The sequence below is a fragment of the Hevea brasiliensis genome, chromosome 18 (assembly GCF_030052815.1).
Source record: "Hevea brasiliensis isolate MT/VB/25A 57/8 chromosome 18, ASM3005281v1, whole genome shotgun sequence".
NCBI classification, from domain to species: domain Eukaryota; kingdom Viridiplantae; phylum Streptophyta; class Magnoliopsida; order Malpighiales; family Euphorbiaceae; genus Hevea; species Hevea brasiliensis.
The window spans coordinates 13,650,072-13,665,414 of NC_079510.1; positions in this window are offsets into that span (position 1 = coordinate 13,650,072).

Sequence of the window (15,343 nt, forward strand, 5' to 3'; positions counted from 1 at the left end):
GTTTAGGCAACCATAAATTGAATTGTAGAGGTTCAATTGGTGCAAGGCCAATTTGAAATTAAACTAGACACATAATGGCACAACTTTGGTGAAGAAATCATGCCCATAAGGCCAAATCAAGTGGACCAAAACCTTGCCTTAATCCGGGTGACCTGCAGTCTGTTTCTGCAGAATGACCAAATGAACAGTGATTGTTCATTTGCCATAACTCAATGTAGAATGGTCCAATTGACCTGAAATTTTACCAGCAACAAGCTGAGATATAGACCAACAACTTTCATGAAGGAACCTAACCCAAATTATGATAAGAACCTATCCAACAAGTGAGTTGTAGTCACTATTCACTGCACTGTAGATATGGTCAGTCCAAAAATATTTCAATCCAGCAAGTTGTGGTCTTTGGATCAGAACTTTAGCTACAAAACTCCAAATGAAGTGATTTAAAAAATAAAATTCAACTAGACAAAATAAGGAACAACTTTCATGTTGATCATTTTGCCAAATTCCCACTGCAAAATTGACGAATGGAACAGTAAAAAAAAGGTATGAAAACTGAAAATTCTGCTCAATTAACATTAAGCTTAGAAATGGTATTGACAACCAATACCCACAAATTTAGATGCAAAATGTGGTATGTTGGGAGTATTAAAACCAATGTACCTATTGTCTATGCAAAAGTCAATATTTTGGTTGACTAATAAAGTGAATAGTAACACCAAAACTTGAAATTCAAAAATTATAAAATTTACAAGTGTAAAATGCCCTAGTATACCTAACAAGGTTGGTTTGGATAGCTTGGCATGGTAATAGGGTTCTGTTAGCAGTACTGCATATGGCTTCATGCCATTCTTTGTTTTATGGCTTTCCCATGTCATTCTGTGAAATAATAGCCTTTGGCTATGTTATTTGAGTTGATATACTTGGGTTTTAACCCTGATCATTATTACAGCTTATTAGTTGTTCTATTGCGCACCAGGAGACAGTGTGACCGATGGTGTGATGGTCCGAGGTACTTAGTACCCAGTGCCAGTTTACCCATTTATCTAGTCCAGTCAATTAGTATGGGTTACTCAGGCAATGATAATAAACCTTATCAAATTTTAAGTGAATAATATTATAAATAATACCAGAAATTAAGTCTACCCAAAAATGAAATCATACATTATGCATAATTATTTTATTCTATTCTATTATATTTTATTTTATATTGTTACCACTAAGCAGAATTGCTCAGCGCGTCGCTTTTGCCATGCGCAGGTACTGGAGACCTAGCTGGGGAGCCCAGTAGACATCAGACGGGGTGAGTTTTCAGAACTGCATCCGCGGTCCAGAGTCACCTCACATATGCACTGCATATGGTAGGACATTAAGACTATAGGTGGCCCTTTTGTATTTTGCATTTTGTATTAGCTTGGATTGTAACTATAAACTCCTGTATTTATGTATTAATGTAAATATCTAAAATTTCATATTATTGAGGTTTTCTGCATTATGTATGTTAAAAAAAATGAAATGTTAAGAATTATTTGTGAATATTGAAAATAAATGAATTATAAAGGAATAAATTGTAATAGAGACATAAATTGGTGCTTCGGCACATTGAGTGGCATAACTTGCTCGGCTACACTGTAGACGGGTAAGGGGTGTCATAGAAATATCGTGGTGTACAGCATGGCATCTATTTGAATTTTGGGTCATGGGTTCAACTGTGTGAATTATTGGCAACGCCCTTTAAATTATGCATAGTTTGATAAATTGTGGTTGAAATAAATAATTTTTCAGTGATTCAAAATATTTTTATATTGTTTCGGGATTTAAAAGAAATGTAGATAAATAGTTACTATTTGATCAAAATGTTATTCAAATGAATAATTTGCATGAATGAAAATATTAATTTCTGAATGTTATGAATTTTGAAGAATTTAGAAATTTCAAATTTTTATTTGTTATGAATTGTCAAGCATAACTTGTATTAAGTTTAAAATTATTAGTTTGTGCACCGCTGAGTTCACCACTCAATAATAGCTTTGTATGCTGTCACAGGTGTAAGAAAATATAAAGCAGCTGAGCAAGATTACTGAAAGACATAATGAGACTATCTTCGGGTATATCATAGGTATACCCTTGTATTTTAGATTTTGATATAATTCTGTAATTATATGTATGAAATTTACTTTGAGCAGTTGTACCAACTCTTTTGTAATATATTTTTTGATTGTAATGAAATACAAATTATTATAAGGTTATCTTGAGATTTTATGCGTTTATAAAGTTTGCACTACTAAATTTTTAATACTCCTATGAATGTAAATATTTATTTTGTTATCTTAATGAGATATTTCAATGTTTGATTTAATTTAAACTGTGTATTGAGTTGCTTATGTTGATTTGTGAAATGAGATTGAATAATGGAGTTGTGATTAAGAAAAATATTGAGAGTGCCTTTATTTTCAGGTTTTAAAGAACTGTTTTCTCAAAATACAGACGGTACTCTGCCGAAATTTTTGTAAAAATTGTGGAGATTTTAAATATCTAAAAATTTAATTTATGTTTGGACTTTAAATAAAGGTTTTTAAAATTTGAAAACAATTTTTACCCACCAATTTAAAAATGAACAAAAATTGTTTTAAAATCCCTTATAGTATATTTAATGGGTTAGCAGTAGGCGAAGTACGGTAATTCATTAGGTGTACTACGGGAGCATGTTACATTTTACAAGGGGTAAGGTGTGACAATTGGATGGTTATACTGATTTTGATTTCCAATCAGATATCGATGATAGAAAGTCTACCTCTGGGTATGTGTTCATTTGTAATAGAGGTGCAATCAGTTGGAAGAATTCCAAACAGAGCATGACTGCAGATTCCACTACAAAAGCTGAGTATATTGCTACATCAGATGCTGCAAAGGAAGCTATTTGGATAAAGAAGTTCGTGACAGAACTTGCAGTAGTTCCTTCCATTAAGTCAGTAGTTCCACTACATTGTGACAACAATGGAGCAGTTATACAGGCTAAGGAACCAAGGTCTCACCAAAAATCCAAACACATAGAAAGTCGCTACCACATTATCAGAGAAATAGTTGGGCGAGGCGATGTAGCCATGCAGAAAATAGCATCAGCTGAAAATCCAACTGACATCTTGAGAAGATGGGTCTAAGATATTGTAATGAATGGCTCTAGTGCTAGTGGGAGATTGTTAGTAGTATGCCCTAGAGCATATCATTTAGTATGCATCTTGTACATCTTTTATTAATAAAAGGTATTTTAACTTTTTTGTTTACATAATATATTTATGTGTAATAGAAAAGGTCCATTGATATTTTGTTAGAAATTCTATTCTTAAGTTGTTAAGAATATGAGTGATAGTATTTCTAATACAAAGTATCATAAATAGGTTCACAATCACGGATACTTCATAATAAGGACATGACTTATCTAGAAAGATTGTATTCATGTTTATTCCCAAGTTATTTATATGAGATATAAATAAGATGGAATGGTGAGTCTCATGCCATATAACAAACATGATAGCTTATACATGATAAGTAGGCCGAACCAGTGACACTTATGACAAGCACATGGAGTTTACTCTTGTCAATGCTTTGTCGTAAATCATATCAGTGCATATAATCTTTAGACCCGAGATAACACAGTTATCTTGTATATAGGTGGTTTGAGTTTGATACTGCTTTCATACTTGTACTGTGTATGGGTATATGGGCATGTGTTGGCTCCTGCTAGTTATATATGGAGGTAGGTGTTGATCAAGATGGAATCTGTTCCTCTAAGTAAATAGAGATAAAATCCTATGTTCATTTAATTGTTCTTGATGTTTCAAGTTCCTGGCCAGAATAGATAGATTTATTCAGAAAAGAGTTTCTGATGAGAAAATCTTTTTAATCAAGAACGAGAATTAAAAGAGAACATAATATTCTTAGCAAATGGGGTTTGACATAAACCATGACTCCAGCTTGAGTTGGGATTTTATAACAGAGAGATTCTAGTGCATGATAACATATGATTATAGTTTCATTTAAGGTAAACCTTATTACTAATTGGGTGGCCATGGCATGCTATGCTAGGTGTTAACCATGGTCTATGAGGTGCATAAAATGATTTAGAGAAATCATTTATGGTAAGAAAGAGTTTTGATAATATTAAGAGTTGATATCATATCTCATTGCCAATTAGTGATGAGCCTAGTAAGTCACACATACATAAGTTATCACCTAATTAAATATGATTTAATTAATTAATTGAAGAGTTTAATTGATTAATTAAATAGGTTTGGTTTGCAATTAGATTGCAAAGTCCCTAGCATGACTTGAAACCAAATCTAGATTATTGGATGTACAGTATAAGTTAAATTTATATTTAAAGTGTTTAAATATGAATTTAATTAATGAGAAATTAATTAATAAAAATTAGTTAATTAATTTATATTTGATATAAATTGATTAGAAGAAGAGAAATAATTATTTTGGGTTGAGAACTCAAAATTAAGACATAGGGGCATTTTGGTCATTTCACAGGGTGACATGTGGCACCATGAGATGGTGACACATGACATTACACATAAGCTTACCAAATATCTTTTAATCATGTAAGATGATTAAAATTAAGATTAAATATAGGTTTGACACTTGGCACAATGTGATTGGGTCAATTAAACCTATAACCAATCAGAGGGTGACATGTGGCAAGGGTTTAATGTGTTAACCTAGCTATATAAGTGTTGTTATGAAGAGAAAAATTACAACCAGCAGCAAATAACCTTGGTGCCTCCACCCAAGAGGCTTCCCCTTCTCTTCATCTTCTTCTCTCATCTATTCCAAGAGATTAGCAAACAATCTATTGAATTAAAAATACTAGAAATTGTTTCTAGTTTCCTATTTACATCTTTAATCTCTTAAAAGATAGAACTTGATTTTTTAAATAATAGAAAAAGCTTTAGAAGCTGTTCAAGGACTGCCATAGGTGTTCTTGGTGTGGACAAGCTAGAGGGACAACATCTGGTGTCCTGAAGATGCATCTGAAAGTCACAAATACACTTCAGTGCATCAAGAGATTAGTGTATTTGTTCTTGATTTAATCTAGGGTTCCAAAATTAATCTGATTAATTTTAAAATCTTAAATGGCAAATACAGATCCAAAAACATATTAAAAGTGTTTTAATATGTTGTTTATCATTGAAATCAAATAGATAAAAATAAATCTTGCATGATGCATGTGACCCTAGGTGAAAATTTTTGAATTCAATGGTATAAGCTTGTGTTTTTCCACGCTTCCGCTCCTTCATGGACACACTAGAGGGACAACATTTGGGGTCCTAGGTGCTTCCGTAAGGTACCAAACACATCTACAGTGCATCAAAAGATTAGTGCAAATGTTCTGTCACACCTTATCCCTCTGTAAGGCATAACATGATTTTGTAGATTACCTAATAAACTACCGAACTTCACCTACCGATAACTCATTAAGTATCCTACAAGGGATTTTAAAAAAGCATTTGCTTACTTTTTGGAAGTGGTGAGCATTTTCTTACATTTAATAGAAGTTTAAAAGCTAGTTAAAATTTCTCCATCTTTATTTGTCTGCAAATTTTTGAAAAATTTCGGTAGAGTACCGTCTGTATTTTAAGAAAATAGTTCTTAAAAAACCTATAAAAACACTTCCTATAATTCTTTTCATCAAAATCCATCACTACTACAACACAATCAACACAATTTTTCTTAAACTCCAAAATTCAAATCAATATTTCAATTCAATTGTCTTCAAATTAATACTAAATAATTTCATTCATCAACCTAAAATTTACATGAGAAAATCCAAACTAATATTATTACAAAATCTATACAACTGCTCAAGACCAGTTTATACATGTACATATATTTACATACACCAAAATAAATATTACAGTCAGGGTATAAAACTATACCCAAAAAAATCTTAGGGATGTATCTCTATGACCCTCAGAAGCTCACTCTGCTGCTCCTCTAGTATCTCTATCTACGACAGCAATAACAGCCATCACTAAGTACTATGACTCAGTGGTGCACAACATACTAAAGAACAGTTTATGCATAATTCAAATCACATTTGTTCAAATATTGAACTGAACATGAAAAACATATACAAAACATGATTTATAAATTTTTAGTTCAAACAATCTCATTTAGGAAATCTCAAAATAAATTTCATAAAAAAACACAGTTATATTATGCAATTCAGAACAATATTCATCTCAATAGCCGATAGCTTATGAGAAATCACAAGGCTAGCTAGCTCAAACTATGGGTACCCATTCAAATTTCTTCTTCTACTGGCACACACCTCAACACTTCAGCCAGAGAGGGAATCAAAATTCAAAACTAATTTCTCCCACTAGTCAAGCTAGTGAGACATTCAAATATATGGTCATGACACTGTGGTTTCAAAACTATCTTAACAATTTACCAAATATTTACTGACAATTAAAACACATATCATTAAATTTCCAACAATTTAGATCAAAAGCATAGTGTACATTTCAATCACCATTTTGCAATATAAATAAATCACAATACATTTAATGTACTTTGCAAAGAGAAATTTAAAGAGCATTTTATATTGTGCACAAACCTTATGCGAGTCACCTCTTGGCCTTGACTCGATGCCTCGGGTTCTTTCCTGGTATTCTTTTCGACTAAAACACACAATTTTACAGTGTTTCAGTATCATAATTTATCATAAGTCCAAAAATAAATTCAAATCTATTTATATCTAGCTTTAATACGTTTAACTTGACATTATTTAAAATTTGTATTTTGGAGTTACTATTTACGATACTATTCAAGTCAATTTATTGACTTTCTAATACTTAATAGGTATGGGAATTTTAATTTCACTCATATACCACATTTTGGTTACCTAATTTATTCGGTTTGGTTGGTTCCTCAAATTTTAAGTCTCTTAGGTCAAATTTCCAAAATTTCATATTTGGTGTCCTGTTTTGTACTGTTCCATTGGTCAAGTTTCTGTGGTAATTTTACTAAGTTTTCTTCATAGAAGTTGTTTCTTATTGTCTTAACTTTATTTCCATTTTTGAATCACTCCATTTGGAGTTTTGTAGCCTAAGTTATGACTATTTTAATGGGGCTGGCCGGATTTGGTGTTACCCAGAATTCTGGGCATTTTCTGGATATTGGCAGTTTTTGGTGTGTTGACTGCAGTTGGTTTTTCAGATAGGTTATGTTCAAAATTTGAGTTTGTTTTCACAAAAGTTGTAGGGCTATGTCTCAGCTTTCCATCGGTATAAAATTCAGGTCATTTGGACCTTCCTAGACCAAGTAATGGTCATTTAAGTAACTACTATTCATTTGATCATTTTTGTACAGGGCAGTGTGCCCAATTCCGGATTTGGCCTAATTGTTCACTAAGTTATGGTCACTTTCTAGGCATGATTCCTCAATGAAAATTATGCCATTTTGTGTCTATTTTCATTCCTAATTGGCCTCACACTAATTAGGTTTGTAAATTTTCAGTTTTGGTCCCTGAAAGGGACCTAGGTCAAGCTGCCTGCATACTAACCCTAACCAATCCGATTTGAAACTTAGTTCTAGCAATTCACACACAGCACAAATGGTCACAATTGACCATTTCTCAACTCAAATAAGGTCAATAGCATCAATTGATCAATTCATAAATTTGTTTCCAATTTTTCACATGCTCAAAACCCTAGTTACACATTTGCATAATTCAATGCAATCAAAGTGTACATCTAGTGTCTATATACTTCATTCAACCTAAAAACCAATCAAACACATCAAAATCATTCATCTCAAACCCTAACCTAAGCCGGCCAAATTTCTTCTTTGGTCTCCCAACAAGTGTTTTCTTTTGATTTTAAGTTAAGATCTAAGCTACTTATACTAAAAACATAAGTACTAAATATAAATTTTCAATTTAACTCACTAACCTTAAACTTTGAAGTTCAATCTTCACTTTCTTCCTTTTCTTCTTTTCTTTCCTTCTTCTAAAGCTTTCTCAACTTGATCTAACAAGTTTTTATGGATTAGTTTGGGGTCAAAGTAGGTTTAAGTAGTTGAAATCAAGCTTGGATTCAAGCTTTCATGGTGGCTCTTCAATGGTGGAGAGAGAGAGAGGAGGTCGGCTCACTTGGGTGGAGAAGAAGAAATTATTTTTCTTTTCTTTTTTTTAGGTATTTTATGTATATTTTTACTTAATTGACTTGGTCAATTATGGTGGAGAAAATAAAATTGCATTTTGACATCATAATGATGCCATCCAATGATGTAATAAACTTTTTCAATTTTCTTTTTTCTTTTGTATTTATTTTTTCATTAGTTCTTTAATTTAATTTCTGATTCTGAAATTTTCTTTTCTCTAATTTTATTAGACAATTAGGTCAGGAGTCAGCTCTAGGGGTGAATTGACTAAATTGCCCCTCGCTGGTTCAATCCGGTTTGCAAGTTATTCGATATTTCTTCCGGATCCCTGACCTAATTATTTGACCTACTTAACAACTCTTTTTCATGATTTTCTTTTTTTCACTGTGTTTGCAATAGTCCTAAAGACTGTAGTGTCACATTTTCTGGTTCAAAATTTGTGTTAAGACTGACCTCGCAGTCATTTCTCGGGAAGGTCACCCATCGCTGTGACTCCCAGCTCATTTAACATTTTATGCTTTATTTTTCTTCTTTATGCTTAACTATTTAGCAATTACTAATTATTTGCATTCAGGGTATATCTAGGTGTCTTAGATGTGGTTCTAATTCTCTTAATTGTTCGGACTGACATCAGTCACCAGAACAGTAAAATGTACCAAGCCATGCAAATAGGGGTGTTACAATTCTCCCCCCCCCTCCCCCCCCCCCCCTCCCCCCTTAAAATAAATTTCGTCTCGAAATTTTTACCTAGTATCAATCTCTGAACAGTTGTGGGTGTTGTCTCCTCATGTCCTCCTCTTGTTCCCAAGTAGCCTCCTAGCCTGAATGATGGTTCCACAACACTTTCACTAACGGTATCTGCTTTTTCCGTAGCTGCTTCACCTTATAAGCTAGAATCTCTATGGGTTCTTCCTCATATGTGAGGTCTGGATTCACTTCAATTTCTTCCACTGGTAGTACATGAGATGGGTCAGATATATACCTCCTCAACATCGATACATGGAAGATGTTATGTATCTTCTCTAACTCTGGAGGTAGTGCCAAACGATATGCCAAAGGACCCACTCTCTCTAGAACCTTATATGCCCCAATCAAACGAGGACTCAGTTTTCCCTTTCTGCCGAATCTCATAATTTTCTTCTAAGGGAAAACCTTAAGGAATACTTTGTCACCCACTGCATATTTGATATCCCTTCTTTTCAAATCAATATAGGACTTCTAACGATCTGATGTAGCTTTGAGTCGATCTCTAGCCAATCTGATTTTCTCCTCAGTCTACTGAACAATTTCAGGCCCAATCATCTTTCTTTCACTTTCTTCATCCCAACAAAATGGGGTTCTACATTTCCTGCCATACAAAGCTTCATATGGAGGCATTCCAATGCTTGATTGGTAGCTGTTGTTGTAAGCAAACTCAATCAAAGGCAAGTATGTGTCCCAACTGCCCTCAAACTCAATTACGCAAGGCCGTAGTATATCCTCCAAGATCTGAATTACTCTCTCTGTCACACCTTACCCCTCTGTAAGGCATGACATGATCCCGTAGAATACCTAATGAACTACTGGACTTCACCTACCGATAATTCATTAAGTACACTACAAGGGATTTTAAAACCATTTTCTTACATTTTGGAAGTGGTGAGCGTTTTGGTAGGAATTAAAATCATTTATTCAAAGCTTAAAAACTAGTAAAAATTCTTGTCCATTTTTATTTTTCCACAAATTTTATAAAAATTTAGGCAGAGTGCTGTTTATATTTTGAGAAAACAGTTCTTCAAATACCTGAGAAAAACACTTCCAATAAATTTTCCACAACTCCCAACCTTTAAATAATCTCAAGTCAACACAATTCAACCAAAAATTTATCAACTCAAAATATTTCATAACTTCATTCACAGTGCATATAGTATGAAATTCACAAATACAAATCTTAATTTACAAAAAGAAAATCAAAAAAATAATATTATTACAATTTATTATACAACTGCTCAACTTTACATTGATACATAAAACATTACAATATTTACATTAAAATAACTACAAGGGTATAAAACAATACCCGTACAAAAAGATCAGTGTAGTCCTCAATATCAGTAGCAGTTCACTCTGCTGCTTTCTCCTTGCTCTTATCTACGACAACAAAAAAAGCTATCGCTGAGTATAAAAATACTCAGTGGTGCACAATAAAAATTAAAATGCAGTACATAAATCATTCATTGACAAAACACAATTTAAATGTTGCATAATTATATTTCACCAATTATCAAAACTCATTATAGTAAACTTTTTTGGTCAAATAATTTAATAAATACAGTATTGCCAATTCATACACAACATAAGCCATGACACATAATTTCCGATCAATGCCGTATTGTACACCACGACAAAGTAATCTACAACCCCATTAATCAAAATCAATGAGGGAGGTGGCTAGCTAGCTAATGAGTACTCATCCGATCTACAACCTCAACTGGTAAACCAGAGAGGGAGGAAAATAATCGATCTCAACCCCATAAATGGGGGAATAATACGGTACTGTCATGCTAAGTATGAATCCGAAATCAAATAAAAACAATTTATTCAAATATTACATACAAAAATCAAATCAATTTCCAAAGTTACATTTTCATTCACAAAGTGGCAACACAAAAGTTCTTAACTCATAATGCATACTAAATCCATTTTTCAATGATAAAATGCTTAACTAGGGTTTATTGTGCACAAACCTGACGTGAGTCGCCTCTAGGCCTTGACTCAGTCTCTCAAACTTTCTAAGTCTTTTTTAGCTGAAACACAAAATTTATAGTGTCTCAGTATCTTTACTTCATAACAATTCCAATATGTTTAAACTTACATTCTTGCAAATTTCATGTTGAGGTTACTATTCATGATACTATTCAAGTCAAGTAGTTGACTTTCTAAGGCTTAATAGGTATGGGAACTCCAACTTCACTTACATACCACATTTTGGTCACTAAATTTGTTGGTTTTGGTTGTTTTCTCAAAACTTAGGTCTTTTAGGCAAAATTGCCAATTTTCAGTTTTAGTGTCTTAAGTTGCACTGTTCTATTGGTCATTTTTCTGTTAGAATTTGGCAAAATTTCCTTCATAGAAAATGTTCCCTATTGTCTTAAGTTTATTCTCCTTTTTGAATCACTCCAATTGGAGTTTTGTAGCTTAAGTTATAGCCATTTGAACTATGGCTATCGGATTGGACTTAACCCAGATTTCTAGGTAAATTTTGGTTCTAGCAGTTTTAGGTCACCAATTTTGGGTGGCCAAATGACTTAGTTAATGGCATAATTTGGGTTTGTGTTCTTCATGAAAGTTTTAGGTCTATATTTCATCTGTCAACTGGTAAAATTTCAGGTCATTTAGACCTACCTAGCTCAAGTTATGGCCAAATGAACAAACACTGTTCATTTGGTCAGTTTGTACAGGTCAGACTGAGAATTTCTGGATTTGATCAATTTGTTCACTAGGTTTTGGTCACTTTTTGGGCATGCTTCCTAAATGAAAATTGTGTCATTTTGTGTCTATTTTCATTCCCAATTGGTCTCATACTAATTGGACTTGTAAATTTTCAGTTTTGGTCCCTCAAAGGGACCTTAGTCCTGCTGCCTGCAGCATGACCACATTGAATCCGAATTTAACCTCAATTCAAACACTTCCAACACACTTCATTTGGTCACAAATGACCATTTCTCACCTCAAAATAGGTCGAACACCTCATTTCACTATTTCTCCAAATTTTGTCTCCTAAACCCTAGGTCCAAAACCCTAAGTACACTAGTAATTACATTTAACCAAGTCCAAGCATCTCAACATCACCTCTACATTCATATAAGCTTGCCTACACTTATAATCCAATCAAATTCATGCACTACCATAGCAAACCCTAGCTGATCAAAATCCATATTTAGTCCGCCAATAATTAATTTCATTTCATTTTAAGTTTATTTCTAAGTTAGTTAAGCTATAAACACAATTAATTCAACTAGGAAATCAAATTTAGTTTACTAACCTTAGTGCAGAATTTTCTTTCCTTCAAACCTCTTCCTTTCTTCTTTTTTTTATTGTCAAGTCCTCTATCAAAGCTTGAAATCAAGGTTTAATGTTGGAGGTTTAACTTTCTCTAGTGGGATTGTGGGTTTGATCAAGCTCAAAATGAGCTTTAATAGAGGTTTTGGTGAGGGAGAGGGAGAGAGAGAGTGAGGGAGGCAACTTAGGGAAAGAAGAAAACTTTTATTTTTTTTTGCTTTTCTTTTCTTTTCTTTTTTTATGTCTTAGGAAGACCATAATTATCAAATTTCCTTGTTTTCTTTTTTAAATTAGTGTTTATGACTTATCTAGTTGTCTTAAGTGTTATTCTAATCCCATTAATTGTCCGGATCGACTCCGGTCACCGGAACAGTGAACTATACCAGGCTATGCAAATAGGGGTGTTACAATTCTCCCCCCCCCCCCTTAAATAAATTTTGCCTTAAAATTTTACCTGGTATCAATCTCTGAACAGCTGTGGGTGCTGTCTCCTCATGTTCCCAAGTAGCCTCCTGGCCCGAATGATGGTTCCACAGCACTTTTACTAACGGGATCTCCTTGCTTCATAGCTATTTCACCTAATAAGCCAAAATCTCTATGGGTTCTTCTTCATATGTGAAGTCTGAATTCACTTTAATTTCTTCCACTGGTAGTACATGAGATGGGTCTGATTGATACCTCCTCAACATAGACACATGGAAGACATTATGTGTAACACCCTCACTGTAGCAATTCCGCACAGTCTACTGTTCCGGTGACCGGTGTCGGTCCGGACAGCTAGAACGTCCAGAAAAATATTTAAACTAAAGTGAGGAACCATAATTAACTCAAATATTAATAAGAAAAATATAGTAAAAATTTTAGAAATAAAATACAACCAAGTTAAATGAGCCGGTGCCCAAGCGATGGGTAACCAGAGGGAAGTTGCGGTTCTCGCAACGAGGAGCCCTAGACCCGGGGGAAAAATTATAAAATAATTTTTGGGACTCCAGAGAAGGGTCATTGAGGTTCCTATGGCATTAGAATGCCAAGAAAATACCTAGAAAAATTTTTCTATCGGTACAGACAATTTTGACCCGTTAAGCCAAACGGAGGGCATTTTGGTCATTTCGCCTTCAGAGGTGATTTTTGGCCTACTTGTCCAGTCGAGTAAATAATTATTATGAACTAAAATATGAATAAATATTGCTAAAAATTAAATTGAAATGTGGTAGAAAAGAAAAGCAAAGAAAAATCAAAATAATGCAAATAATTACATCACATGATGTCACTCACTCACTCCCAACCAATCACAAGTTAATAAGCTTTATTAAAACACTTAAAAGAGTCAAACAAGACCAAAAATTCTGGTCATCTTTTTTCTTCTTCTTCTTCCTCAAGACGTGAAACCCATCTTCCCCTCTCCCTCCATTGAAGCTCTTGTTTCAAGCTTGATTCCCTTCACTTCCCACCATAAAATCTCTTCTTCTTTTCATTAAAATTTGTCCACTCATCTTGGGAGAGTGTTTGGCAGCCAAGAAGAGGAAAGAAAGTGAAGTTTTGAGTTGGGAAATTCTGCCCTATTCAAGGTTAGTGCTTACTTATGCTAATATTCCTTTATTTCCATGTTAAGGACTTGAATTTAGTATGAAATTGTAAGTTAAATGGACTAAATTCATGTGTATACATACCATGGATTTCAGCTGCCCTAAGGAAGGAATAGGATTGAGAGTTGATGATGGACTTAGAATGAATTAGAGTTTATGTTTAAAGTGTATAAACACATATATAATGAATGGAAGTGTGTAACTAAGGTGTATGGGTGAATTGCAATGAGAAATTAGGGTTTTAAGGGTGAAAATTGGACTTGGCATTTGAATTGAGTAATTGACATTTTAGTGGTCAATTAGTGACCATTCTAGGTATGTTGACCATGAATTGGACTGAAAAATAGAATTGCAAAGTGAAGATGTAGGCTGCCCTAGGACAGCAGCAGAGGGACTGAAAATTCAATCCAATTACACAGCCATAACTTGGGCTGTGTTGGTCCAATTGGTGTTTGGCCAATTGGACATGAAACTAGGCTTATAATGGCACATTTTTGCTGAAGAAACCATGCCCAAAAGACCAAAGCAAGTGGACCAAAACTTGGCCCCAATCCGGATCCCCTGCAACAGCACCTGCAGAAATGACCAAATAAACAGTAACTGTTCATTTGGCCATAACTCACTGTAGCTTTGGTCAATTGACCTGAAATTTTTACAGCAACAAGTTAAGACATAGACAAACAACTTTTATGAAGAAACCTACCCAAAATTATGACCAGAACCTAACCCAAATGGCAGTCATAGTTACTGTTCAAACCTGCAACTCTGCAGATTTTCATTTGAGCAGTAATATTTGGATGGCTATAACTCTCTCTAGAAAACTCGGATTTAGGCGATTCTTGAACCGATGGAAACCTAAGGCATAGTAGAACATTTCATATGGAGGAAGTTAGACCAAATTATGAACTTAACTTGGCCAAATTACTGACCAAAGTTGGACCAAAATCTGCCAAAACCCAAAATTTCAGCAGGAACAGTACACATGAACAGTAAACTTATTTTGGCCATAACTTGAGCTACAAAACTCCAAATGGAGTGATTCAAAAAAAGAAATTCAACTAGACAAAATAAGGAACATTTTCTATGAAGGAAGTTTTGTCAAATTCCAACAGTAAATCGACCAATGAAACAGTGCAACTTCGGAGCACCAAAACCGAAAATTGGCAATTTTGCCAAAATGACTTAAGCTTTGAGAAAGTGACCAAAACCAACAAGTTTTAAATGAAAAATGTAGTATGTTTGAAGTGCCAAAGTCAATGTACATATTTTCTATGCAAAAGTCAACATTTTAGTTGACTAATGAAGTGAATAGTGACATGAAAACTTGAAATAAGCTTGGAAATGGATTTGGTAATTGATTCCAACAAGTTTTAAATGCAAAATGTGGTACATCGGGAGTGTTAAAACTAATGTACCTATTGTCTATGCAAAAGTCAACATTTTTGTTGACCAATGAGGTGAATAGTGACACCAAAACTTGAAATTCAAAATTTGAAATTAGAAATGCATCTAAGGGACTTTAAATTGCAATTGGCAATTAATACTAG